The sequence below is a fragment of the Neovison vison genome, chromosome 13 (genome assembly GCF_020171115.1).
Source record: "Neovison vison isolate M4711 chromosome 13, ASM_NN_V1, whole genome shotgun sequence".
In the NCBI taxonomy this organism is placed as follows: domain Eukaryota; kingdom Metazoa; phylum Chordata; class Mammalia; order Carnivora; family Mustelidae; genus Neogale; species Neogale vison.
Window position 1 is genome coordinate 29,668,986 of NC_058103.1, and position 26,151 is coordinate 29,695,136.

A 26,151-nucleotide genomic window follows, 5' to 3' on the forward strand; every position below is an offset into this window, starting at 1 on the left:
TCACTATCTAGAATACTGTCAGTTGCCAAAGCAGTGGGAATAAAAAGCTTTGAAAGGAGTCATACTGGCAAATTTTTTTTTAATTTCTATTTAAATACTAGTTAGTTAACATATAGTGTGATGTTGGTTTCAGGAGTAGAATTTAGTGATTCATCACTTACATACAATACCCAGGACTCATCCCAACAAGTGCCCTCCTTAATCCCATCACCCATCTAGCCCATCCTCCACCTACCTCCCCTCCAGCAACCCTCAGTATATTTTCTATAGTTAAGAGTCTTTTATAGTTTGTTTCCCTCTCTCTCTCTTTTGTTTTGGCCCTTTCCCCTAAGTTCATCTATTTTGTTTCTTAAATTCTACATGTGAGTGAAATCGTATGGTATTTGTCTTTCTCTGACTTATTTCACTTAGCATAATACCCTCTTAGCTCCATCCACATTGTTGCAAATGGCAAGATTTCATTCTTTTTGATAGCTGAGTAGTATTCCAGTGTGTGTGTGTGTGTGTGTGTGTGTGTGTGTGTACACACACACATCTACTTTATTCATTCATCAGCCAATGGACACCAGGTTCTCTCCATAGTTTGGCTACTATTGATAATGCTACTATATGAACATTAGGGTGCATATGCCCCTTTGAATCTGTATTTTTGTCTCCTTTGGATAAATATCTCATAGTGCAATTGCTAGGCCATAGGGTAGTTCTATTTTTTAATTTAAATTCAATATATAGTACACATCATTAATTTCAGATATAGAGTTTACTTATTCATCGGTTGCATATAACACCCAGTGCTCATCACATCACACGTATTCATTGGCAAAGAAGAAGTCAAATTTTCACTCTTTGCAGGTGACATGATACTTTTTGTGGAAAACCCAAAAGACTGTACCCCAAAATTGCTAGAACTCATAAAGGAATTCAGCAATATGGCAGGATATAAAATCAACACACAGAAATCAGTTCCATTTCTATACACTAGCAATGAGACAGAAAAAAGAGAAATTAAGAAATCGACCCCATTTACAATTGTACCAAAAACCATTAAGATACCTAGGAATAAACCTAACCAAAGAGGTAAAGGGTCTATATTTTTAAAACTATAGAACACTTATGAAAGAAACTGAGGAAGACACAAAGAAATGGAAAAACATTCCATGCTCATGGATTAGAATAACAAATATTGTTAAAATGTCTGTACTATCCAGAGCAATCTACACATTCAATGCAATCCCTATCAAAATACCATCAACATCTTTCACAGAACTGGAACAAATAATCCTAAAATCTGTATGGAACCAGAAAAGACCCCAAATAGCCAAAGGAAGGTTGAAAAAGAAAACCAAAGCTGGTGGCATCACAATTTTGGACTTCAAACTCTATTACAAAGCTGTAATCATCAAGACAGCATGGTACTGACACAAAAACAAACACACAGATATAGGAAGAGAAAAGAAAGCCCAGAAATGGACGCTCAACTCTGGCCAATTGATCTTCAACAAAGTAGGAAAGAATGAATATCCAGTGGAAAAAAGACAGTCTTTTCAACAAATGGTGTTGGGAAAATTGGACAACCACATGTAGAAGAATGAAACTGGAGCATTTTCTTACACTGTATAAAAACACAAACTCAAAATGGGCGAAAGACCTAAATGGGAGACAGGTATCCATCAAAATCTTAGAGAAGAACACAGGCAGCAACATCTTTGACCTTGGCCATAGCAACTGCTTGTTAGACATGTCTCCAAAGGCCATGGAAACAAAAGCAAAAATGACCAATTGGGACTTCATCAAGATAAAAAGCTTTTGCACAGAAAAGAAAACAGTCAACAAACCTAAAAGGCAACCTATAGAATGGGAGAAGATATTTGCATAAAGGGCTAGAATCCAAGATCTATAAAGAGCTTATTAAACTCAACATCCAAAGAACAAATAATACAGTCAATAAATGGGGAGAAGACGTGAACAGGCATTTCTCCAAAGAAGACACAAATGGCTAATAGACACAAGAAAAAATGCTCTGCATCACTTGGCATCAGGGAAATACAAATCAAAACCACAATGAGATACCACCTCACACAGTCAGAATGGCTAAAATTAACAAGTCAGGAAATAACAAATGTTGGCAAGGATGTAGAGAAAGGAGAACCCTCTTATACTGTTGGTGGGAATGTAAGCTTGTACAGCCACTCTGGAAAACAGTATGGAAGTTCCTCAAGAAGTTAAAAAGAGAGCCTACCTAGGACCCAGGAATTATACTACTATGTATTTACCTCAAAGACACAAATGTAGTGATCCAAAGGGGCACCTGCACCCCAATGTTTATAGCAGAAAAGTCCATAATAGACAAACTATGGAAACAGCCCAGATGTCCATAGACAGATGAATGGATAAAGATGTGTTGTGTGTATGTATATATGTACACACACACACACACACACAAAGAGAGAGAGAGAGGAATATTACTCAACCATCAAAAAGGATGAAATCTTACCATTTACATCGATAAGGATGGAACTGGAGGGTATTATGCTGAGTGAAATAAGTCAGTTAGAGAAAGATAATTATCGTATGTTTTCACTCTTACAAGAAGTGTAAGAAACAGCTCAAAGGATCATAGGAGAAGGGAGGCAAAACGAAAAGGGCATGTGATGTGATAGGTAGTTCTATTGTTAACTTTTTGAGGAACCGCCATCCTATCTTCCAGAGTTGCTGCTGTACCAGTTTGCACTCCCACCAATTGCATAAGAGGGTTCCCCTTTCTTCACATCCTTGCCAACATCTGTTGTTTCATGTGTTTTTAAACTTTAGCCATTCTGATAGGTATCTGACAATTAAATGTACAAGGTCTGAAGTGTTACATGTGACCTCTGATCAATTTCATTGGTCTCAAGTAGTCACATGACTCCACTCAGCTATAAATAGACCTGTCTTATGCCAGCCAGAGAACTAGAAATCCCTACAATAGAAACTCATGTTAAACCTAAAATAATGCCTAAATAATTCTGTTAACAGAAAAAGATAATAAGAAAATCAACTTCTTAGCATGTGAAAACTAAATGAATCTTAATAGTAAAACCAAAAAAATCATGATCTAATGAAATTCAAATAACATGCAGTAAATCTAAGTAAGTCTGTCAAAAACATGTAATAGTTTAGTTGGCCAAATGATGGCAACTAAAATGCTTTAATCAGAATTCCCATTAAACAAATTTAGCTATCACCAAAGAAAGCCTATTGCCAACATTAAATTATAGACGATAACTGTATCCCTAATACCCTTCTGGAGAGAATAACATAATTTTTAATAAAGGGAACCACTAATATATGCACACACAGGCTTATATTTATATGCCCAGAGATATTTATCAACATACAGATTTAGATGTTATTAATTACCTGTTTAACTTAAATATATCAGCGTAGCTGAAAGGGTAGTAAACATAAAGGAAAGTATTTAATTTTGGATTTATAGTAGTTCTTAATTTGGGCTACATATCAGGAAGATAAAGAGGCAAGTTCTAAAGTATAATATCTCAACAATAATAAGTTGATAAGCATAAAGAGTTTTTATAAGTCACGGAACATCCATGGTAAAAGAAGATAACCATAGGAAAAGATTTTTTTTTCTTTCTTTGCTGTGTACCTATAAAAGGGAACATTAAAGGAATACTATAGTAATTAAAAACTGACGACCCACAGACTCCTTGTGGGAAGTAACATAAAAAATTCAATTTTGCTTTCCTATTATTTTTTATTATTACCTTCCATTTCAATAGCTACTAAAAGGAAGATAAAAAACATACTTGCTTTTAAAAAGGGCTTTCCAGAGGCACCTGACTGTCTCAGTCAGGTAAGCATCCAACTCTTGATTTTGGTTTGGGTCATAATCTCAGGGTGGAGGGGCTGGGCTCCATGTGGGGGCTCCCCACTCACTGGGGAGTCTGCCTGGACTCTCTCTCTCTCCCTCTCCCTCTGCCTCTTCACCCCACACCTCCTTCTCTCTGAAATAAATGAATCTTTTTAAAAAATTAAAATATAAAATAAAAAGGGCTTTTGACTTTGCTCAGCTGCCCTTATTCATGATTTTGAAATGGACTCCCAAAAAATGGAGAAAAAAAAGATAGTAAGATTTCATATTTAAAAAGTGTAGCAACTGGGTAATAGCTAAGCAAAAGCATACCTATAAAAATTTCATCGTAATTAAAAAATTAAAACCCCAAGTACATCTTGAAACATTTATTCTACAAATATTTAACACTTCTAATTACATGGGGCATTCTAGAACAGTAGGGCTTAGAGCCTCACTGTGTAGGTTAGAATCCACACTCCATTCACTAGCGATGCATTCTCAGACAAGTTGCTTAGCCTCTCTCTGTATCTCTGTATCCTCAACGGTAAAATGAGAATACTAATAGTACCAGCTTTGCAAAATTTTGTCGCGGGATGGAAAGAGCTAAAATATCAAAAATTCTTGGTAAAGTGGCCAAAACAGACACTGCATAGATTAACTAAGATAACACATGTACACACAGGTGCCACATACACAGTAAGAGCACAATACAGGTTAACTGTTGCTATAATTCACTGAAATGAAATCATTTACTGACTTCCAATTTCAAGACAGTAAAGACCTTTCGATATCCTAGTCCTCCCAAAACACTGCTCCCAAACAAGGTAAACAAGAAACAGAAACACACTCTATAAGACCCAAAGAATTCTATAATCCTGAGCTACAAGGCATGAGGATAGAACACATCTGAAAAAATCATGGGGGCACCTAGATGGCTCAGTCAGTTAAGTGTCTGCCTTCGGCTCAGGTCCTGATTTCAGGGTCCTGGGATCAAGCCCCGCATTCAGCTCTCTGCTAAGCAGGGAGTCTGCTTCCCTCCTCCCTCTGCCCTTCTCCCTCTCGTGCTCTCTTTTTCTCTCTTAAATAAATAAATAAAATCTTGAAAGAAAGAAAGAAGGAAAACAAGAATGGTAAGTGACTCAGGAGAGGGGGAAAGAGGTCAAGTCAAAATGGCTGCAGAGGGAGCTATTTAGATGAGCAAGCTAAATTATCCCCAGGGGACCCCAACAAAGCTTGGTATTGAGGCATAGGTTTAATCACGGACAGCAGAGGACCGACTGGAAGGAAGGAAATGAAACATGAAACCCTTTCAAGGAGTATGACTCCCCAGGTCCCCACACTCACATGACACAGGATTAATTGAGGATGAAAAGAACCATTTGGGTTTTCCAATATCCAAGGGGGCAAGGATGAGGCAGGAGACCAAAAACAAAGAATTAAATAGAAGTCCACATATCCCCTGCTCGCTCCAAAAGCAGAGGGCTTGGCTAGTGCTCCCCAAATATTAGTCTGAAGGATCCTTCTTGGGAGAAATGGACAATCTTGAGTAAAAGCCGTATTGTTATTGACACCTGCGGTTCCCAGTACAAACGCTACTGTATAAGCCTCCAACTAGCAAGGGAAGTTACTTCACACAAAGTTCCTAAGCAGTGTTTTAGGGTCTTACTGAGGTTAGTAGTCAAGGATCACAAAGTAATCAAGAAAAATACTTAACATACAAGACATCAATATAAACAAGAAAAAAAAGGAAATCAGAAGAAAGAGTGGTAGCAGAAGGTACAAGAAAAACAACGCTTTATAGAAAGGATAATTCATATCCTTCAATATATATATATATTTTTTTTTTAAAGATTTTTTATTTATTTATTTGAGAGAGAGAGACAGTGAGACAGAGCATGAGCGAGGAGAAGGTCAGAGAGCGAAGCAGACTCCGCGAAGCAGACTCCGCGAAGCAGACTCCCCATGGAGCTGGGAGCCTGATGTGGGACTCGATCCCGGGACTCCAGGATCACGCCCTGAGCCGAAGGCAGTCGTCCAACCAACTGCGCCACCCAGGCGTCCCACCTTCAATATATTTTAACCATAAAACATAAATGGGGTACAATTAAAAAGGAATTAACTGATGGGGTGCCTGGCTGGCTCTTGATCGTGGAGTTGTAAGTTCGAGCCCCACGCTGGGTGTAGAGATTACTTAAAAATAAAAGTAAAAAAAAAAGAGGAGCCCTTGGGTGGCTCGACTGATTAGGCAGCTGACTCTTGACCTCAGATCAGGTCTCCATCTCAGGATTGTGAGTTGAAGCCCCACACTGGTCTCCATGCTAGGCATGGAGCCTACTTTAATAAAAAAAGGAATAAGCTCAAAAGTAAGTGTTCAGAAACTTTTTATATCTGAAAAAAAAAAAGTCTTGATGATCTGGATGATAAATTGAAAGAAACAGGCCAAAAGTAAAGTAAAAAATGAAAGGAGGTGAACAATAAGAGAGAAAAATAAGAATGTTACAAAATAGTCTAAAATAATTCTAGAAAGTATGAATAAAAGCACCAAGAGAAAGATATTATCGAATCTATAATTAAAAAAATACTGAGAGAACTGAAAGAGTTTTAAGGGGTGCGTGCTCAGTGTTTAGCATAACAAATTTAAAAATATAGTATCCACACAGAAATGTGAAATTCATATTTCTGTGTAGATATGAAATTCTAAAATTCCAAACCAAGGATTAAAATTAAGATCCTAAAACCTTCCTGAGGTTAAAAAAAAATCATATACAAAGCCCTGGGAATCAGAATGCATCAAACTTCTCATCAACATCCTTAGAAACTAGAAATAATGAGACATGCCTCAAACTCCTGAATGACAATTCAATCTAGAATTCTGCACCATGCCAACCTATCACACATATGAGAACATCATAAAGACATTTTTAGATCTGAGAAATATTAAGGGGAAAAAAGCCACAGTATTCAGAAAACAGGAATAAGTGCATCATTCCCAAGATGATAATGAAGTAAAAGCCCATGATGACAATTATGAAGTTGCAGAGACAGTAACAAATCCTGATGGAAAAAGACAGAAGGTTCCAGAAGGAATGTCATCAGGAAAAAAGTAGAGCCCATGGGCTATCACATCTACAGAAAATCATATTGAAAAGTGTTTTACAGAGCTGTTAAAAGCATGTGGGAACACTCAAGAGTCTCAAAGAAAATTAAATAAATGAAAAGACTGGGTAATTTAACTCCAGGAAAAAAATTTTTATATAATGAAAGAAACAAAACCATGAAACATTTAGCTCAGCAATGAAAATTTATTTAGCTATCTACTAAGGGCTGAATATGGATTCCACCAAAATTATAATGTAACTCCATTATTATAGATGGGCAAAGAAAGAAAGGTCTACTTTTGAGGACTCAAGAGCTTTTAAATGTCATTTATAATTGGTAGACAATAGTAGAAGAGAATACGAACTGAGAATGGAAGGTCAGAAAGGTCAGGGACTGATTTTGCTTTGGTGTAAGCCTTTTAGTGCTATTTGACCAAGCACCTACATGGATTATTTTGCTGAGTACTCCGCATGGCAGACACTACATGTTGGCCCACCTAACAACACAGGTCTCCACCACCTCGTTCCTTGTCTAGAGAGGTCAGGAAGCTAAATACTCAATTTCACAGCCTCCCTTGCAGGAGGATGGCCATATGACACCATGTGGCCCAAAATAAAACATACATAAAAAGTCTTCTGAACATAAAAATTCAGAAAGCATTGTCAACAGAGATGGAAAGTCCCAGCCAAACACATAAAATCAGAAAGATTTCTTTACTGATCCAGCAACACAACACTCAGAAACCCAAAAAAAAAAAGAAAAAAGTGACTTTGGAAAGTTGTAATTTAGAATTTTTAGACATAACTTTTATGTTGGTTTATAATAACACATGCCCATTAAAAGCTTATCATTACTGCTGATAGGGGAGCGATGTTCACACTAAGCTGGAGGTTCAGCATATTCGACACCCAGAGAGTTCAAATACAAGCCCCCAAATGAGAAAGACAGGCCTCTAAGATTTGAGGAAAGTGGCTCATCACCGGGCATTCACTTCACAAAAGACAACATTAATCTTTAGAGCCTCACCCAGATAATTTTATCTAAAATCAGACAGCAGAGAGGCAGCAATGAAATACTGGCCAAGCACCGAGAATGGAAACAAGAAACAAAGGAAGAAAATGGGAAATACTATAAAAAGTAAGCAAAATAGCTCTAAAAGGCACAGCAGTTTAGGACCACCTGAGTATGGGGACACCAACAGTCTCACACATCTTCAGCACTGCTATCAGAACACAGCACCATAAATGTTTTTCTGAGTCATTTTTTAAAAACCAAAGGTTAAATTATATCCAGAAAACTCTTGTTAAGAAAGTTAGGGATACCAGTTTCATTGTAGGATTTACTGATTCATCACTTACATACAATACCCAGTGCTCATCAGAACAAATATTACACTGCATGCTAACTGACTGGAATTTAGGGACACCTGGGTGGCTCAGTCAGTGAAGCGTCTGCCTTCATCTCAGGTCATGATCCCGGGGACCTGGGATGGAGTCCTACATTGGGCTCCCTGCTCAGCGAGGAGCCTGCTTCTCCCTCTGCCCGCTGTTCCCCCCGCTTGTGCCCGCTCTCTCTCTGACAAATAAATAAAATCTTAGGGGGAAAAAAAAAACTATGTGGAATTTAAATAAAAACTTGGAAGAAAAAAAAGGAAGTTAGGGATACAAGGCATGTAACCACAAGGCATGCAGGATAAAGAACTACTTTTACATAAAGACAAGCAATCCAGAAAACCCAATTTTTAACGGGGCAAGTGAAAAGAACAAACAATTTCACAGAAGAGGAAAACTACATGGTCAATAAACCTGTCAAACCTATCAATCTCAGGGAACTGCTAATTCAAAAAGAGATTTTACCTTACTTCCATCAAATCAGTTAAAAAAACCAAAAAACCCTGATAATATCAAGAGCTGGCAAATTAAGTAAAATTAATTCCTATGTCATACTGGTGGAGATATGAACTGGTGGCATCAATTTCAAAGGCAATTTGGCAATACTGAATAAAGCTGAAGTTGTGCATGCCTACAACTCAAGTGATTCCATTTGAAGGTATATGCCAGATAACTCTCGCACATACGTATGTGAAGACATTTACAATAGTTAGTATTACTTCATGATAGCAAAAATGTTAAAACCTAAATGTCCATCAACAGGACAACAGATAAAGAATTATATAATCATACAGTTGCATACCACACAGCAGTGAAAATAAACTTTTTAAAAGTTATAAAATGTCCTTACAAACAACTCTCATTTATAATGTTAGCAAGGAAGGATGCGGATAATACAGGTAATAAGGACACGCCTATGGGTAATAAACATGTGTATGTTACACAACATCATTTACGTAAAGAGAAAAACATGTAAAACATCATTACATACTGTAACTTATAGACATACACCTATGCTATAGAAGTATAAAAGCATAACTGGGATGACAAAAACTAAATGCAGGATAGTGGTTACTTGTGGAAAGGAGAATGGGATCAAGGAGGGGTACAGACGCTTCAACTCAATTAACAATGCTTTGTTTCCTGAAAAACAGATATTAGCTCAACATCACAAAATATTAAGGTTAGACAGGCCAGCTAGCTGGTAGGTTTATGCGTGTTCACTCTTTACAGCTATCAGAAAAGATTCATGCTTTTAAAAGTAACCTCTTAAAACAAAACACTAAAGTAATGAGGATCGACAAATTGCTAAAGACACAAAAACAGCTTTTCTTCCCTGGCTCGCCACCCTCACTGCTCACCATCACAGACCTTGCACCGCCTCCAACTTGAAAATAAATACATGAATCCATCAAGGTATTTGCTTCTCCGGCAGGGTGAAAAATCAGTCAGGGAAAAAAACGTTAGGTAGAGCTCTTTCTGGAGTGCAAATATCTGTACTCAAACCCAGTGTTGCCACTTGCAGCATGTGTAAACTCAAGCAAAGAAAGCCCTTAACCTTCGTCTCACCTTCCGTACCACAAAGACAGGACCAGCACTCACTGCACAGGGCTCTTGAGGATTTAATAAGAAGGCACAGGTATAGCACCTGCCTGAGTGATACTACTAAAAACAGCAATCACAGCTGATTAGTGGTACAATAAATCTCCCGCACTGCCTCAAAAGAAGAGTGGTTTGTTCCAATCTTCTGAGTGGCTCGCCAGTGACAGTGATAAAAACAGTAGGGTCAAATGTCTTCTTGTCATGTCCACCCGAAATTAAAGTGTTTCCAAAGAATTACTCCACAATGCTAGCTTCATGTGGCTTCCTTAGTATTTCTTTTGAGTAGAGCAAAAATAGTCAAAATACAGAATAGGAGAGTTCAAATTTTTCCTGAAAATAGTAAAACTAAGAAAATGATCTTTCAATAAAAAAAATATTGAAAAGAATGCCTATTACTTATGGCACACAAATATCAGACAACCATCCCTTCTGTTTCCTTCTCTCTTTTTCCTTATTAACTTCAAAATATGGAAAACTAAAATCTATTTTCTGAACAAATTCATTTACAGAAAAAAATTTCCCTTCTGACCTGTACATGAGTAAATCAATGCAGTACAATGTTGACTAATGCCTGCTAATTATAACACTATCTTTCTGCAGGGAATTCTGCATGAAGTCAGTCTTTTTCATCCCATGAACTACAATAAAGTTTTATATATCTCTTACTTAATCTTCCAACATTTTGTCTAATTTTTGTGTCTAATAATCAAGGCCTATGATACCAAATGGAATATTGTAAGTCACAAATGGATTACACAGATCTCTTCATCTGAGAATAAATTGCTCTCTTTTTAAAAAAATGTTTATATTTGGAAAAGTTGGATAGAAAAAAACCCCAAATTTCTATAAATAGAATATTTAATAATTACTAAGTAAAGGGCCTGAATTTTTACATGCCTAGTTTCCTTAAATTATTTATTGTGAAATTCTTTATTTTTTTAAAAGATTTATTTATTTATTTATTTGGCAGAGAGAGATCACAAGTAGACAGAGAGGCAGGCAGAGAGAGAGAGAGGGAAGCAGGCTACCTGCCAAGCAGAGAGCCCGATGCAGGACTTGATCCCAGGACCCTGAGATCATGATCTGAGCTGAAGGCAGTGGCTTAACCCACTGAGCCACCCAGGCGCCTGTGAAATTCTTTATTTCAAAACCAGTTACAGAAAAAGCAAAGGACAGATATTGGCAAGGTGCTAAAAAGTAGTAGTAACTGATTAGAAGATGGAATCCTGGCATACCTACACCCAAAGTTAATCAGGCAAACGGAGCGTTACATTTAAGAGCCCAAGTTTGTCTTTTGTGTAAGTATGGAATTTTAGCCATGCAGCACATAAAACAAGTCTTATATAGAAAGTGGTAGAAAGACACTCACACATTAAAATAATCCATTAAAAACATTAATTTTGCAGAACCTTTTCACAAATAGTGTTTAAAAAAAAGAACCAACTGTTAATCATTTTAGATTCTAGAGTTTTAACTAGTCATCAGTATTAGAGATAAGAAAAGATATATATGAAAGTTATTCCAATTTTTTTGAATTCATCATCTAACACTAGAAGCTCTGTGGGAGAAAAGTGGTACTTTTGTTATCTTAAACTGTACTAGTATTGCAATACAAAGCTGATTATTATTTAAATTTTCTACTTAACAGTTCAAAAATTGTAAATGGTACATTCAAATTTTAAAACTGAAGATCAATATGATTTTTAAATACTCATATTATTCACAGCTGATAGAGGTAGCATTCATCAACTCGTTTCTATTCTGCTTTAAGTAAGTTAATCTATTTAATGGGTAGGTACTTTGGTAACACAACAAAGAAATATGGTTTGCTGGTTTAGAGACATTCACAGTTTGATGGGGGGAGGGGAAACACAAATATATAATTACAATGCAATATAAAAAATATAATTATTAGAAGTAAAAGTAGTTAGGTACACAAAGAAGTGGAAAATATCTGAGCATGGAAACTGGAAAACATAGGGAAGACTTCAAAGAAGAGAAGAATTAAAAGGCTGAGCTAAGTGTTTCAAAGTACTGAGAAACTTTGGGTAAGAGGGATGATAAAGGTTGCCTGATTTCAAATCTTCCCGTTCACCCTTGAAAAAAAAAACAGAAAAAACAAAAAACAAACAAAACCACCATAAAACCAACAAAGAGAGGAATAAAGCCACATATGACCCATGCCTTTGGCAGGACTAAGGAATACCACACCTTGGGGCGCCTGGGTGGCTGAGTTGGTTAAGTATCTACCTTCGGCTCAGGTCCTGATCTCAGGGTACTGGGATAGAGTCCCACATCGGGCTCCCTGCTCAGTGGAGAGCCTGCTTCTCCCTCTCCCTAAGCTCCCTCTGCTTGTGCTCTCTCTTGCTTGCTTGCTCTCCCTCTATCTCGAATAAATAAATAAAATCTTTAAAAAGAAGTGTGGGGAAATACAACAACCTTCAGACGGGCTGTGATAGAAAGATCCAATTCCAACCAAGCTCCCACCACCCCTGCAGCCAAGTCTGGAGATCTGGAGACAGGGACAGACACTTACGACACACTGAAAAGAACAGAAGAGCACTGAGGACTTAGACAAAGCAAGAAAAAGATCATGCTCTGAAAGTATCCAAAATAAAAGCCAAAAGACTACATACACCTAGGCCGGAACGTGTACTTTAAAGCACTAGCTAGGAAAGAAGGGATTGGACAGAAATGGCAGACCCGAAGAGGACAGCTTCTGAGGGCAAACCAGACAGAAGGAGATGCACCCCTGGGAATACCGAAGTGAAGAGAAAGAAGGGACTAAGAAAAGAATTAAGGATGCCACAGAAATGAAAGAGAAACAAGACACGCTCCACCCCAACCCCATCCATAAGAGTTCTCCAGCATAGAGGAGGGTGTTGTAGAACTCTTCAAGAAGGGAATGAACAGACATACAAAAAAAAAAAAAAAAAAAAAAAAAAAGGCAGGTCACAGATACAGAAAAACAACTGTGAAAATCAGAAAATGCTAATAAAAACATTTCAGCTGATAAATCCCTCCCCCTCCTTTTGCTGAAGTGGTATACCACACAACATTCCAAACTCAATTTAAAATCTTCAAACAAGCATTTGTGATATGGAAAAAAAAAATCCTGAAATAGAAATACAAAAACTAAGAACAGAAATGAACAAACAAACAACAACCAAAAAAAGAAAAGCAAGAAGAGTTGAACTTAGAAAAGAAACAGAAAAAGTATGCTTTTTCCAAATAGACTGTGAGGGGTGTATCTCCCCACAGTAAAACACAGGGAAAGGAAAGAAATTTATTGGCAAAAGAATGAGCACATTCACATGATAACTTGCAGACGGGTGAATTATGAACAACCCCTATGGACGGGCCGGGAGGGTCAGATCACAAAGGACTTCGAAGGACTTCGAAGGTCTATCGATTTCAACTTTAAAGGTGCGAAGGTAGTATAATTAAGGAAGGAGAGCACATGTTTTGGCTTCAGATGAACTCAGTCTCTACCAGTTACTAAGACTGTGCCGAGCAATTATTTCTATCATGCTAAGCCTCTTATTTATAATCTGTGGTTGAAGGGACGGATGGATGGTCAGATGGATGGATGGATGGATGGGTACATAGACAGACACGCATGTGCGTGCACACACACACATATACACGCACAAAACCAACTGTACTTATCTGAAACAGGGTTCCTCCCAAAAGCAGAGCATCACAAAAGGACCTGTAGAGAGACAATTTAACTGGCAGGAGAAGTAAAGGACCAAGGAGGGTGAAACCGGAAAGGAGTGTGAGCCAGTAGGAGGGCACCTTACTGAACGATGCTCATTGCTGTGGGCAACTGGAACTCAATCTCGCCAGACTCTCTGAACATGACTAGAAAGCTGTTAGAATTGTCCGTGTGAATACAAGGAGAGCATTTCTCCACTGGCTCCTACTCCAAGTTAAGGATTGCCCTAGGAGGAGTTCACTTGCAGCCACTTTCCAGACTGAACAAGCCTGTGTGCCCTCCTACCTGTATCTCTTGCTAGGTGGCCTTGGAGAAGCCCTGGAGCAGAAAGGAAAAGATGGGCAGGACGCATATTTGAGATAAGCCACTGTCAGGGCGAAGAGAGTCAAAGCCCGCAGGAAAGAGTTAGAAGATGATGTGAGGCGATGCTTCAGAGGCAACCGATAAGAGTATAGCTCCAACTCCCTTCCCACTGGGTCACTGAATACATGTGCATCAAGTCACCCCATTGTACACCTTAACTTATACAATGTTCTCTGTCAGTTAAACCTCAAATAAACCTGGACAAAAATTAACTGGTCACAGAGTCAAGGAGGCGCTACCATTGCTATTACATAATGGTGACAGGGAGGAACTTATCTTGAACTCAAAGAATATATGAGGGTGTTTGTTGTTGCTTCGTGCCTGATAAGTAATCCTGAAGATGCACTTGGAGCAATTATAGTCCAAGGGCAAGGCAACTGAAGGCTCAGATCGCTCAGAGGTAAAGGTCGCAATTAAGTTAACCCCCTGGATTCTTGTCCATCTTTGGTGGTCCCGTGATCTATTAGCCACTGCCACAGACATCTGTGGGTCATGGTACCCTCAGTGCCACTCGGGCCCTTAATGATAATTACATCCACCTTGCTCCTGACTAAGTGCTACCACTTGGCCTCTGTATTCCAGAATCCTATCATGTCTATGGACACGAGGGAACCTAGTGTCTCCTATCAAGCGCAGCCTATTTCCCCTCACCAGGGCATTCTGTATTACCTTGTTAAGTAACAAGGTAATGTTCTTTGGACCTGCCTAAGGAACGTGATCAGATAGTATGTTCTCTAGTATCATAAAATAAAACCTTTCTAAGGGCGCCTGGGTGGCTCAGTGGGTTAAGCCGCTGCCTTCGGCTCAGGTCATGATCTCAGGGTCCTGGGATCGAGTCCCGCGTCGGGCTCTCTGCTCAGCGGGGAGACTGCTCCCCTCTCTCTCACTCTCTGCCTGCCTTTCTGTCTACTTGTGATCTCTCTCTGTCAAATAAATAAATAAATTCTTAAAAAAAAATAAAATAAAACCTTTCTAATATTCTTTCTTCTCTAAGACTTCTGACCTGGATACTCTGCCAAAGCCATTCCTGCATATTTATCTAATTTACTATAGATCATATTCAAGTCCAAGCTTCAAGAAAATATCCCCACAGTATATTAGGACGAGGTTACTAAGATATTAAATCCGGAGTGATGAACAGTGCTCCCATGTTAATTATATCTTCCCCATCCAGCCTCATTCTACCACTCCTGGCCCCATACCTTGAAAATCCACTCCCCAGCACACTCCTCTGTTCCTACTGGCACATGTTAGCCAGGCCCTGGGATTATCTGTCTGAGTATTTCCTCCCAGAACAAGAATATCCCTGTTTACATTATGCTACGATTGCATCTAGCTGTTCTAGAGGCAACAGGTATAGAGGATGGGCAGATTCTAGACAGGACAAGCATCATTTGGGGAGGCATGAACCTCAGCCAGATCGCTGCATGGTCTCCAAACAAGGGAAGGCTGTTCTGTTCTAACAAGGCAATAGCTCTGTCTGTCCAGAGGATCGGGGAAATTCAGGGGTCCCAAACAGATCTCAGGGTCCCATTCCTTCCATACGACGGTGCTGACTTTGGCCCTAAACACCTGTCGAGGATGCCCCGAGGAGAACTACCATGATCGACACAGAATGAGGGACTCGTAGAGGGGTTTGACCTCGCACAGGCACAGAAGTCAAACCGTCTACACAGTGCTGCTGCCTCCGCATCTGGGGCTGAGTCCGAAGAGAGGGCAGCCGAGTGGAAAGGAAGGGCGGCCAGCATGTGGGAAGGAACAAGGATAACCCGCAGCCCCGAAGACAAGCTGGAACCCATGAAGGCAAAGAAGAACCCATCTCTCTCGCTACCTTGAAGCCTCCGACTGTGACGAGACAGGCAACCTGCGGAAAAGCCACACACCCTGACCACGGATTCTAAGAAGTTGATGGAGGTGATCCAACAGGAGCTAAAAGAACCGCAGGCCTGGGTAAAGCCGCATGCCAACAATATGACACAGCAGATTGGCAGTGACGTGTGGGAGCTGCAGCAGGGCCTCGTACCAACCTTCGCATGTAAAAGAAATACGGCTGCTGCCTCACTTCTGCCTTTAAATCCTGCTCAAAATATCTCTTGTGGCCATGCTAACCCAGAACCCAGGGGGGAGTTCTGGGAAACGTCTGGTCTAGCTCAGCTGGCACAGTACAAACCCACCAAAGAAGATGCACGGCTCTACCACCCTGCAGATTAAATCCCAGGCCTGCTTCTTTACATCATCTGTCCGATCATGGCAGGCAGTAACAATCTTTGCAAATGCTGCCACACAGAATCTTTTCACTGTGTACCCTGCGTTGACAGCTGGCTGGCCTATGCCTGTCATTCTCCTGTTTGCCAAGTTTCCAAAGGCAGAAGAGGTCAGTCAACTTCAGAGTCCTTTTATAATTACCACTGTCCCCATACCACTCAAGTCGCAGAGTGTGGCATCAAACAACAGTTCGCCTTCCATTCAGTGCCAGTTCTGATGCCTTGCAGGTAAGAGTTTCGGGAACTGTTCTGTCACACATGCCAGGGGTTACCACCAATGATGTCCCTGCTGCGATCTCACCAGTGAGTAGCCCACCTCAACACCCCGTATCTGAGGTATGCTTCCTAGAACCACTTTAGTTACTGTCCTCACTGGGGCTCTTGGGCACATGTTTGATCTGGAAGGTAACCTCAGGAGAAGGAGTGAGGAAGAACTCGGGAGACTGAAAGAGGGAAGAAGGAAAAGCCCATACAAGGATGCATTATCAACTCAATCTAATCTGGACCTTCTGAGGAATGTATGGAATGCCCCTCAGAATTTTCCACCCTCAGATCAATACAGAGAAGCATTTCTTCTCAGCTTCCATCCCTCATGGCGGCTGCCCCTGTAGTCCCTTCACTCCGTACACTTCTAGGATATGCCCTCGTGCTGGCTGAGCCAGCTGGCCTTAGGATCCTAAACCTTGGAGCAGGAATCCAGGTCCTGGGGCAGAAAGTGAAAAATGTGCAGCACATGTGTCCGAAATCAGACACCATCAGAGTGAAGTGAGTTGGTGAGCTGGAGCCCAGGCAGAGCGTCAGCCCCAGGGGGACTCCAGAGTGAGGCAGATGGGACAGGAGCTCGCACCCTACAGCTGTCAGAGACAATACTCATCACATAGGTGTGTGTGAGAATTCAACAAGATACACAAAATGCTGGGCAGATCTCCTAAGACAGAAAACTCAATAAATGATAGCTATTACCACTAGGTTCAACACTGATCTAAGACTGTGGCAGGGGCAAAGCATGAGCAAGAAACAGACAAAGGACATATTTCAGAGTTACAAACTCACAGAATGGGGAGAGTGAATGGGTAGGTAGGGAGGATGGGAGGTAGAGGAGGAAGTCCAGGATGTTTCTAACTAGAGTCCTGGTGGGATGGAGAATGACAGTACCACTAAATATAATAAAAGCTGGAGGAAGAAGCATTACTCGACCTGACTGTATGGGACCTGTGGGCTACCCATATGTCTTATGCTCAGCAGGCAGTTGGAAATAACTGATCAGAAACTCAATGAAGAGAGCTAAACCGAAAACAGACACTGGTAGTAAGTAGTTCAAGCCATGATGATGTTAGAATTCCCAGGAAGAGCATGTACATTTATAAGAAAAAAGGGCTGACAGTGGATTATCAACATTTACGAGACAAGCAGAAAGATGGAGGCCAGGGAAAGAGGGAACTGGGGCAGCCAGCGAAAGAGAAGACCCAGGAAGAAAGGCGCCATGTCCCTGGGCAAAGGGAAGACGGTACCAACACTTGAGCACCAACTGCTCTGAGAGAGGTTGAGACAAACAGAGACGTTTCCGCAGGATCAAGACTGAAAGGATCAAGAACATAGGGAGACCGTGCGGACTGGAGAGGGAACCGCTATTATGCGGGACAGACTGAGATGGGAGCCTGATGCTCCAGCACATCAAAGAGTGAACAGGAGATAAAGAAGTAGAAACAGTTGCATAAACTGCTCTCTCAAAAATGGATGGAAAAGAGAATGACAGCAAAAACTAGAGGGCCACCAAAGATTTTTTTTTTTTTAACAAGACGATTCAAATGTGTTCGTGGGAAGGAGAGTTTGAGGATGAGGGAAAGGGGAGGAGGAAAAATCGAGTAAGCTCTCTGAGGAAGTGGAAGATTGCAAAAAGAGGTGTGAGAGCACAATCTGACTCAATGCTCTTTATTTAATATGCTTGGATTTATTTTTAATACACCAACTAGGAAATATGTATTTAGCATCTAATTTGCTGAGACCAACCTAATAAAGTTATAAAATAACTTTTCTTATGAAATCTTGTCTTTTCTTACTCAACATTACAAAAACATAAGCTTCTTGGATTAATTTTAGTTTCAGTCAAAAGGTGACAATGGTATGCAGTGTGAAACAAATCTTCCTCTGCTATTTTAGTTCTTTTTTCTTTATGTCAAGGGGAAATAAATGATTTCTAAAACAATTTATCAGATAAGCTCGAACCCAGGGGGTGTCCAGAACCATACTGACAGCACACACGTAGCTGCGAATTCTAGAACCTTGAACCCCTGTCCACAGGGTCCAATTAGCCCAACGGCAGGGAATGTTTGGGCTGGAAAATACGCTAAATAGCTAGCACATCAGGTTCCTTTTAACTGCCAGGTGGTAAGCTATTCTGAAGCTGTTTAGATTTGTGGTTGGGCCTCAAACCATGTCTCTGGACAGCATTCTGCTGGCAGCAGAACAAAGTTATATTTAATATCTGTGTACTTTAAAACAATGCTGCCCACTTTTCTCTTATTGCCGGGGTCACTTACCTTGAAGACTCACAGTACTTTTGGTGTATAAAACAGCAGTGTTTACTTATCCAACTGATTCTGGAATGACATGATTGGGCCAATGTGAAAACTGAGTCAACAGGAAAACAAATGCTTGTAAAGCAGTAACAAACAGCCTTTTTTTCCAATACGCGTACCAAATAAATTTAACTTAGAGGAACTATAACTAAATATAAAACACTTCAAAAAGAAGAAAAAGAACATTATGCTTACTAAGAATTTTGGCATGATCCAGAGAACATGTTCAGAGAACTGACCTCTGGGAAAGCACAGAAACATTTCCATGGCTCTGCCTGAAAATCTCTTTTCTGTAAGCTGTTCTACAACATTCCTTAAACTCTCATCTTATAACATGTACATGGTGTCGAATTTTTGTGTGTTTTTCTATACTAAGAATTTTTAAAAGACGAGAATAACAATGTTTTAGAACAATGAAGGGATTTTTCTCTTCTTGAATAAAGAATTGCCTTTGCTTCACAATTCATCGAGGAGAAAAAAAAAAAATACATGAGCTCAACATTCCCATACCTTCCGGCCACCAAATCTACAAATGCACCTGTATCCTCTCCCTCTTCCCTTTCATTATACTAGAAGCAAGGGCATTCCCTTATCAGAGGCCAACCCCTGCGCCCACTTCGTGCCCCCTTCCTCCCGGGGACCTCACTGCCGCCAGCTATCCCATCTCACTGGTACGCTTCAATCTCTCTGGGTAGTGGCTTCACCCTAGAGGTCTCTAGCATGTTCTAGCATCACTCATCTTAAAACAACAAAAAATACCCACCTCGAGCCCCCCATTTCTCTCCAGCTAAGTCTCTCTCTTTAATCTCCTCTAGGACCAAGTCTCTCAAAGTTGTTTTCACTTGGACCCAATTCCTCATCCTGTTCCATTCTGGCTTATCCCACCAACTTGCCACCACAGCTGCTCCAGATAAGGTGATCAGCTCACCCGTTGGATCTGACTCAGTTTCCCTGTAGACTGGAATAATAATAATAGTCACTTCATAAAGCTGTTGTCTAGCTTCAATGAGGTGGTGAAAGCGCCTACTAGGTGGCCCTGGCAAGCTTTCACCACCCCTGATTACCACGGCCGGATATGCTCACTAGAATACAGCAGAAGCATCTCAGACTTGCTATGATCCACATAAAACCGGATCCCACCTTTTTTGCCCACCCCACATGCAACACCCCTGGTTTACCATCTGTGAGTTCTAAGGCGGAATTCTAAGATGAGCCCCCCATGACCCTTTACATGATCTCCTTTCCCTTGAGGGAAGGAATATATCACTCTTGCAACCAAGGGATCTTTGTAGATGTAACTAAGGTCCTAAATCATTGACCTAATGAGAAGAAGATTACTTAGGTAGGCCTGACCCAATGACACAGCCTAGAGAAGAGGACCTAGAAGTCAGAGAGTCCAAGCATGGAAGCGCTTGAATTTCCATTGCCTAAAGAAGGGCCAAAAGAGAAAGAATGCAGATGGCTTCTACAAGCTGACAGAGGCCCCCCGGCTGCCAGCCAGCAAGGAAACTGGGACCTCTGGCCAACAGCTACAGGAACTAAAATCTGCCAACTGTAAGAATGAGCTTGGAGGTGGATTTTTACCCAGAGCCTCCAGATAAGAATAGTATGACTACCACCTTGATTTCAGCAACACTAGGAGGACTTTCAACCCAGCAAACTGTGAGCTAATAAATGGGTGCTAGTACAAACCTTAAATTTGTGGTAATTCATTCTGCAGCAATAGAAAATTAATACACCACCTGAACAAAAAGCACCTTCAAACATACATTTGTTCCAGCCCCAAAACTCCCATACCTCACCAAGTTCTGCTGATTCTATCTCCTAAATACATCTCAACATATTCGCAATTCTTAATCTGTTCCCTACTCTAAACTGTATGTTCCATCTGAACTTCCGCAGTGGCTCTTAACTGGTTTCCTGTCTCTCAGTCCCCCTGCCTATTCTCCTCATAGCAGTGGGAGCTATTTCTCGCTGCACAAAACTAGTCTTGGAAAAATCCTTCATGGCCTCACACTGCACATAGGGTAATACGTGAACACCTTATCATAACCTTCAAATCCCTGCACAAAGTGGCCCTGGCTACCTTTTCGGCCTCACTTCCTGTGACTCACCTGCTTGGATATGATGCCCGAGCCACAGAGGCAACCCCAGGGTGCCAAGTAACCCCAGTGCCAGTGACCCTCGTGTGCCACGCCGTTTCCCACATTAGAACCATCTGTGTCACTTCCCCCCACTCACCACCCAGTGATAGCCAGGGCCTCGGCTTGAATGCTACTGTTCCACAGAAGCCTCTCCTCATCCCGAACATGATGCCAGCCTACCCAGTTAGACTCCCTCCCAGAGCCCTGTGTTTCTTCACAGAGTTTTGCACAACTGCAAACGTATAGTTGGTTGTAGGATTACGCATTTAAGGTCTTTCTCTGAGAGCTAGCTCAATGAGGGTGGGTGCCATACCGAATTTGTTCCTTGCTAAAACCCAGCATCTGGGACAGTGCCAAACACACAGCAGGAACTCAACAGTCCTTAATGGATGAGTAAACCTGCCCAACTTAAGCGTGGCAAAATTAGGTCAAGATTATGAGGTTGATTTGTGTTTGCACCAGTAGATTCATCTTAATCTAGCTGTAATTAGGATGCTTCCTTGCAAAATAGATGATGTAAATATAAAGGACAAATGGAGGCAAGTTCATGGGAAAGTGTCACTGCCAATCTGCTAGGATTCGGCCTTCACGCCCTCTTAAGGCAACAACCAATTTAAGATATGAGTACAACATTATCCTTATTGCATATTTTGAATAGTTTTTCCTATAGGAAAAAACATATAATTCCACTGCAACACTGATGTGGCTAGAGGAGAGAGTGGTTCAGTTGAGTGATTCTCCAGCTAATGAAGGGATATTCCACTCATGTAGAAAACCACCTCATACAAAGACAGCCCTGTGTATGCTCTCCGCCCTTCTGCCAAAAGAATTCGTTTTTAAAAATATGCCTCTATCTTATTGATTTCTCACTACTTCTCTCATTTATCACTTTTAAAAAAAAATCAAAAGTGCTATTAATTAAAGACCTCACTTTTTTTCTTTTAGGAGAAATACAAAAATAGCAAGAACACCAGATGACAAAGATTTTAAGAGGCGAAACACTGAATAGAACGTCAAATATCTTCCCATATTGTCCTTAATATTTATGCTCTATATATAGGTGTTCATAACTGTATTTAATTCTTCCCATGGTCCAGAAAAGGTTCAAGGCAAATTATTTGGATTAAAGCATAAGAATGAATAAAGAAAAAGAAAAAAGATTAGAGACATAATATGATATTAGAAAGAGGCTCAAGATGAATGCCAGACCACAATTTTTTGTGATACAGGCCTGAGCTGTGAAGCTTTTTAGATCCAATTTGGTAAAAGAGGGACCCACTTCACAGCATTCCTATGGAAAACAGAACAGCTGGTCAAAAGCAGCTCAGCTGGGGTCGGTACTAAGATCAGAAAGGAATGTCTTCTTGGGGATTCCTTAGAGAGGACACCATTCTACTTCTATTAAGAACACTTGGTACCAGTTTCTACTAAAATAGTCGCTTAAATAACGGACTGCTTCACATTGTTATCATACACAGTTACCCAGGCCTGGGGCAAAATGATCTCTTGTTTCAACCAATTTTAAGTACGATTTATTAGTTTCCTATTATTGCTGTAAAAAAAAATTCAACATAAATTTCATGGTTTATTAACAACCCACATTTGTCTTCTTGCAGCTCTGGAGATCAGAAGTCTGAAACTGGATCTTACAGAGCTCAAATCAAGGTGAGAGCCAAGCTGCACTCTTTGTGGACACTAGAGAAATACCTAATTGGCAACTTCTAGAGACGGCCCGCACCCCCCGGCTCATGGGACTCTTCCAGCAGTGGCATGGCTCCAGGCTGTTTCCACTGCCACTTCCCCTTCTCTCCCTCCACTTCCATCCTCACATCCCTGTCCGAGTCTGACCCTCCTGTCTCCCTCTTAAAAGGACCCTGGGATTGCATGTGGCCCACGTGGGGGCCCATCATCTAGGATAATCTCAAGAGCCTTACCTCAATGACATCCACAAGGTCTCTTTGCCATGCAAGGAAGCATATTCACAGGTTTCAGGTTAGGACACTGACATCTTGAGGGGCATGGGTATCTCTATTCAGCCTACCACACAAGACTCCATCATTTAGCTATTTGCAGCTACCTAAATGGTAAGGAGGGGGTCAGAAAACAGCGTACAAGGCCAAACCTACACGGTAACAGTAAAGCTACCAATAGGGAACTTAAATCAAAAAAATTTTTAATTCAAGAGTTAATAACAGAATCCTTTTAAGTAGCAAGTTCACCTTCCATATTCCAAATAGTGTGATATACAAAAATATTATTTACACAATGTTTTTGTCAGGAACACACTGGTTATAAAAAAAGCAGCACACCTACACAAAAACTTGAGTGTGAAATAAAGTAACTGCAATACCAAGTACTGTACTAAAAACTGGGAACTCGACCTCCCTTCTCTCACTGCAGTCACAGGGGAGAATGCCTACTGAATACTAAGGAAAAATAAAAGTGAGATAGCCAGCTCACTCAGTACTTTAGGAAGGTATGAAGTCCAGGCAGCTTACTTGATTTTTGGAGGAACAGTTATAGCTGAACCCAAAGGGACATTGCTAGGGACAAACATAATGAGGGCAAGATTCTATTTTAGACTCTATTCATCTTCTCTGACAAACTGGAGGAATGTAGGAGTGCTCACACCTTTGAGGTGCATAAAGAGATCTGTAATCATTACAGGAGCTCAAAGGAAATAACTGTGACAACCCCTAGCTCCCACTGCATTCTGGGACTGACATCTCTCAACAGTGGATTTAATGGCGAAGTTTCAGTCAACACATGATCTGATTATGTTAGATTTTTCCCTAGAGGAGTCTTCACCAAGCATCAGCTTCTTTTCCACAGGACGAATTCCATCCTGCTCACCAAACCCCTTATGTCTCCAGGAAGCTGAGGTTTCAAGATTCTTTCTTGCTTTGGAGTAGAGATTAATGTTGGGTCTGATACGACAGGAGACTTCCCGCCTGAGAAGGTTTTTCTTCCCAAATACAAAATATACTTGAATCCCTCTTGACTTAAGGACTGAGGTCTGAGATTTATCCCAGGAATCCAAGATTGGCTTAACATCTCCAAATTAATTAATGTAAGAGACCACATTGATAAAACAAAAAACATCACATGATCATCTGCATCAAAGCAAAATAAGCATTTAACAAAACCCAATGCCTTTTCATGATAAAAACACCCAAATAGACTAGGAAAAAAAAAAACCAAAACTCCTCAACTTGATACAGGGCATCTATAAAAAACCCATAGCTAACCTCATACTTAATTTAGAAGACTAAATCTTCCTCCCTAAGATCAGGAACAAGGCAAGAATGTGTGCTCTCACCAATTCTATTGGACACTGCACTAAAGGTTCCAGCCAGGGCAATTAAAGAAAAAAAAAAAGACATGCACATTGACAAGGAAGAAGTAAAACTATCTTTATTTGCAGATCTTTTAAGTAGAAAACTTCTTTCTTATAAGTAGAAAATCCTAAGACAGCCACTAAAAATCTATTGGAACTAATGAACTAATTCAGCAAGGTTGCAGGATACAAGTTCAAGATACAGAAATAAATTGTATCTCTATATATTTACAATGAACAAACCAGAAATTAAAGTTAAAAAATCCTTTTACAATAACATCAAAAAAATAAAATATTTAGTAATAAAGTTAACGAAAGAAATACAAACTTATACTTTGAAAACTACAAAATGTTGGGCGCCTGAGTGGCTCTGTCTCTTAAGTGTCTGTCTTTGCTCAGGTCATGATCTCGGGGTCCTGGGATGGAGCCTGTGAGCCCAGGATAGGCTCCCTGCCCACTGGGGAATCTGCTTCTTCTGCTTGTGTGCGCTCTCTCTTAAATAAGTACATAAAATCTTAAAAATCAACAACAACACAAAAACCACAGAATGTTTTTAAAAAGAAATGAAATAAGATCTAAATAAATGAAAAAACATTCTCAAGCTCTTGGATCAGATCTTAATATGCTATAATTGCAATACTTCCAAAATTGACCTACAGGTTCAATGTGATCCTTACCAGAATTCTAGATGGCTTCTTTGCAGAGACTGACAAGTTAATCCTAAAATTCCTATGGTAATTCAGGAGACCCAGAATAGCCAAAACCATTTGGAAAAAAGAAAAACAAGATTGGAGGACTCACACTTCCAAATTTCAAAACTTAACTGAAAGGTTACAGTAGTCAACACAATGTGGTGCTGGCATAAGGATAGAGAGTCTAGAAATAAATCCATATATCTATGGTCAATTGATTTTTGACAAGAGTGCCAAGACAATAAAATGGGGAAAGAATAGTCTTTCAACAAATGGATCAAAAACCTAAATGTAACAGCTCAGACCATAAAACTCTTAGAAGAAAATAGACATAAATCTTCTTAACACTGGGTTAGTCAAAGATTTCTTAGATACAACATCAAAAGAACAAGAAGCCAAAGAAAAGAGATAAATTGGACTTCATCAAAATTAAAGCCTTTTGTGCCTATAAGGGTACCACCAAATAAATAAATAAATAAATATGAAAACAAAAAAGCGAAAAGACAGCTCACTTTCTGGGAGAAAATATTTGCAAGTCACATGGTTGGTAAGAGACTTTTATGTAAAATACATTAAGATTCACATTTCAATAATAAAAAGACAAATTAACCAATTAAAAAATGGGCAAAAGGATGGGAGCAGACATTTCTCCAAACATACACAAATGGCTAATAAGCACATGAAAAAACACTTAACATCGTTAGTCAATAGGGAAACACAAATCGAAATCACAATAAGATACTACTTCATAGGGGCACCTGGGTGGCTCAGTGGGTTAAGCCTCTGCCTTCAGCTCAGGTCATGATCCCAGGGTCTTGGGATAGAGCCCCGGCATCAGGCTCCCTGCTCAGCTGGGAGCCTGCTTCCTCCTCTCTCTCTGCCTGCCTCTTTGCCTATTTGTCATCTCTCTCTCTCTGTGTCAAATAAATAAAATAAAATCTTAAAAAAAAAAAGATAATACCTCATACTCACTAGGATGGCTACAAGTAAAAAGATAACAAATGTTAAAAAGGATGTAGAGAAACTGGAGCTCTTGTACATTGCCACTGGGAATGGAAAGTGCTACAGCCACTTTGGAAAAGTTACAAAGTTAAACACAGACTTACCAT

The 26,151-nt window shown here is 40.1% G+C and overlaps 1 protein-coding gene across 2 annotated transcripts in view; it reads right to left on the bottom strand.

Moving 5' to 3' along the window:
* The window catches only part of RPS6KA5 (ribosomal protein S6 kinase A5), a 173,212-nt gene that overhangs the window by 142,294 nt on the left and 4,767 nt on the right, over positions 1-26,151 (bottom strand). The window lies entirely within an intron of this gene.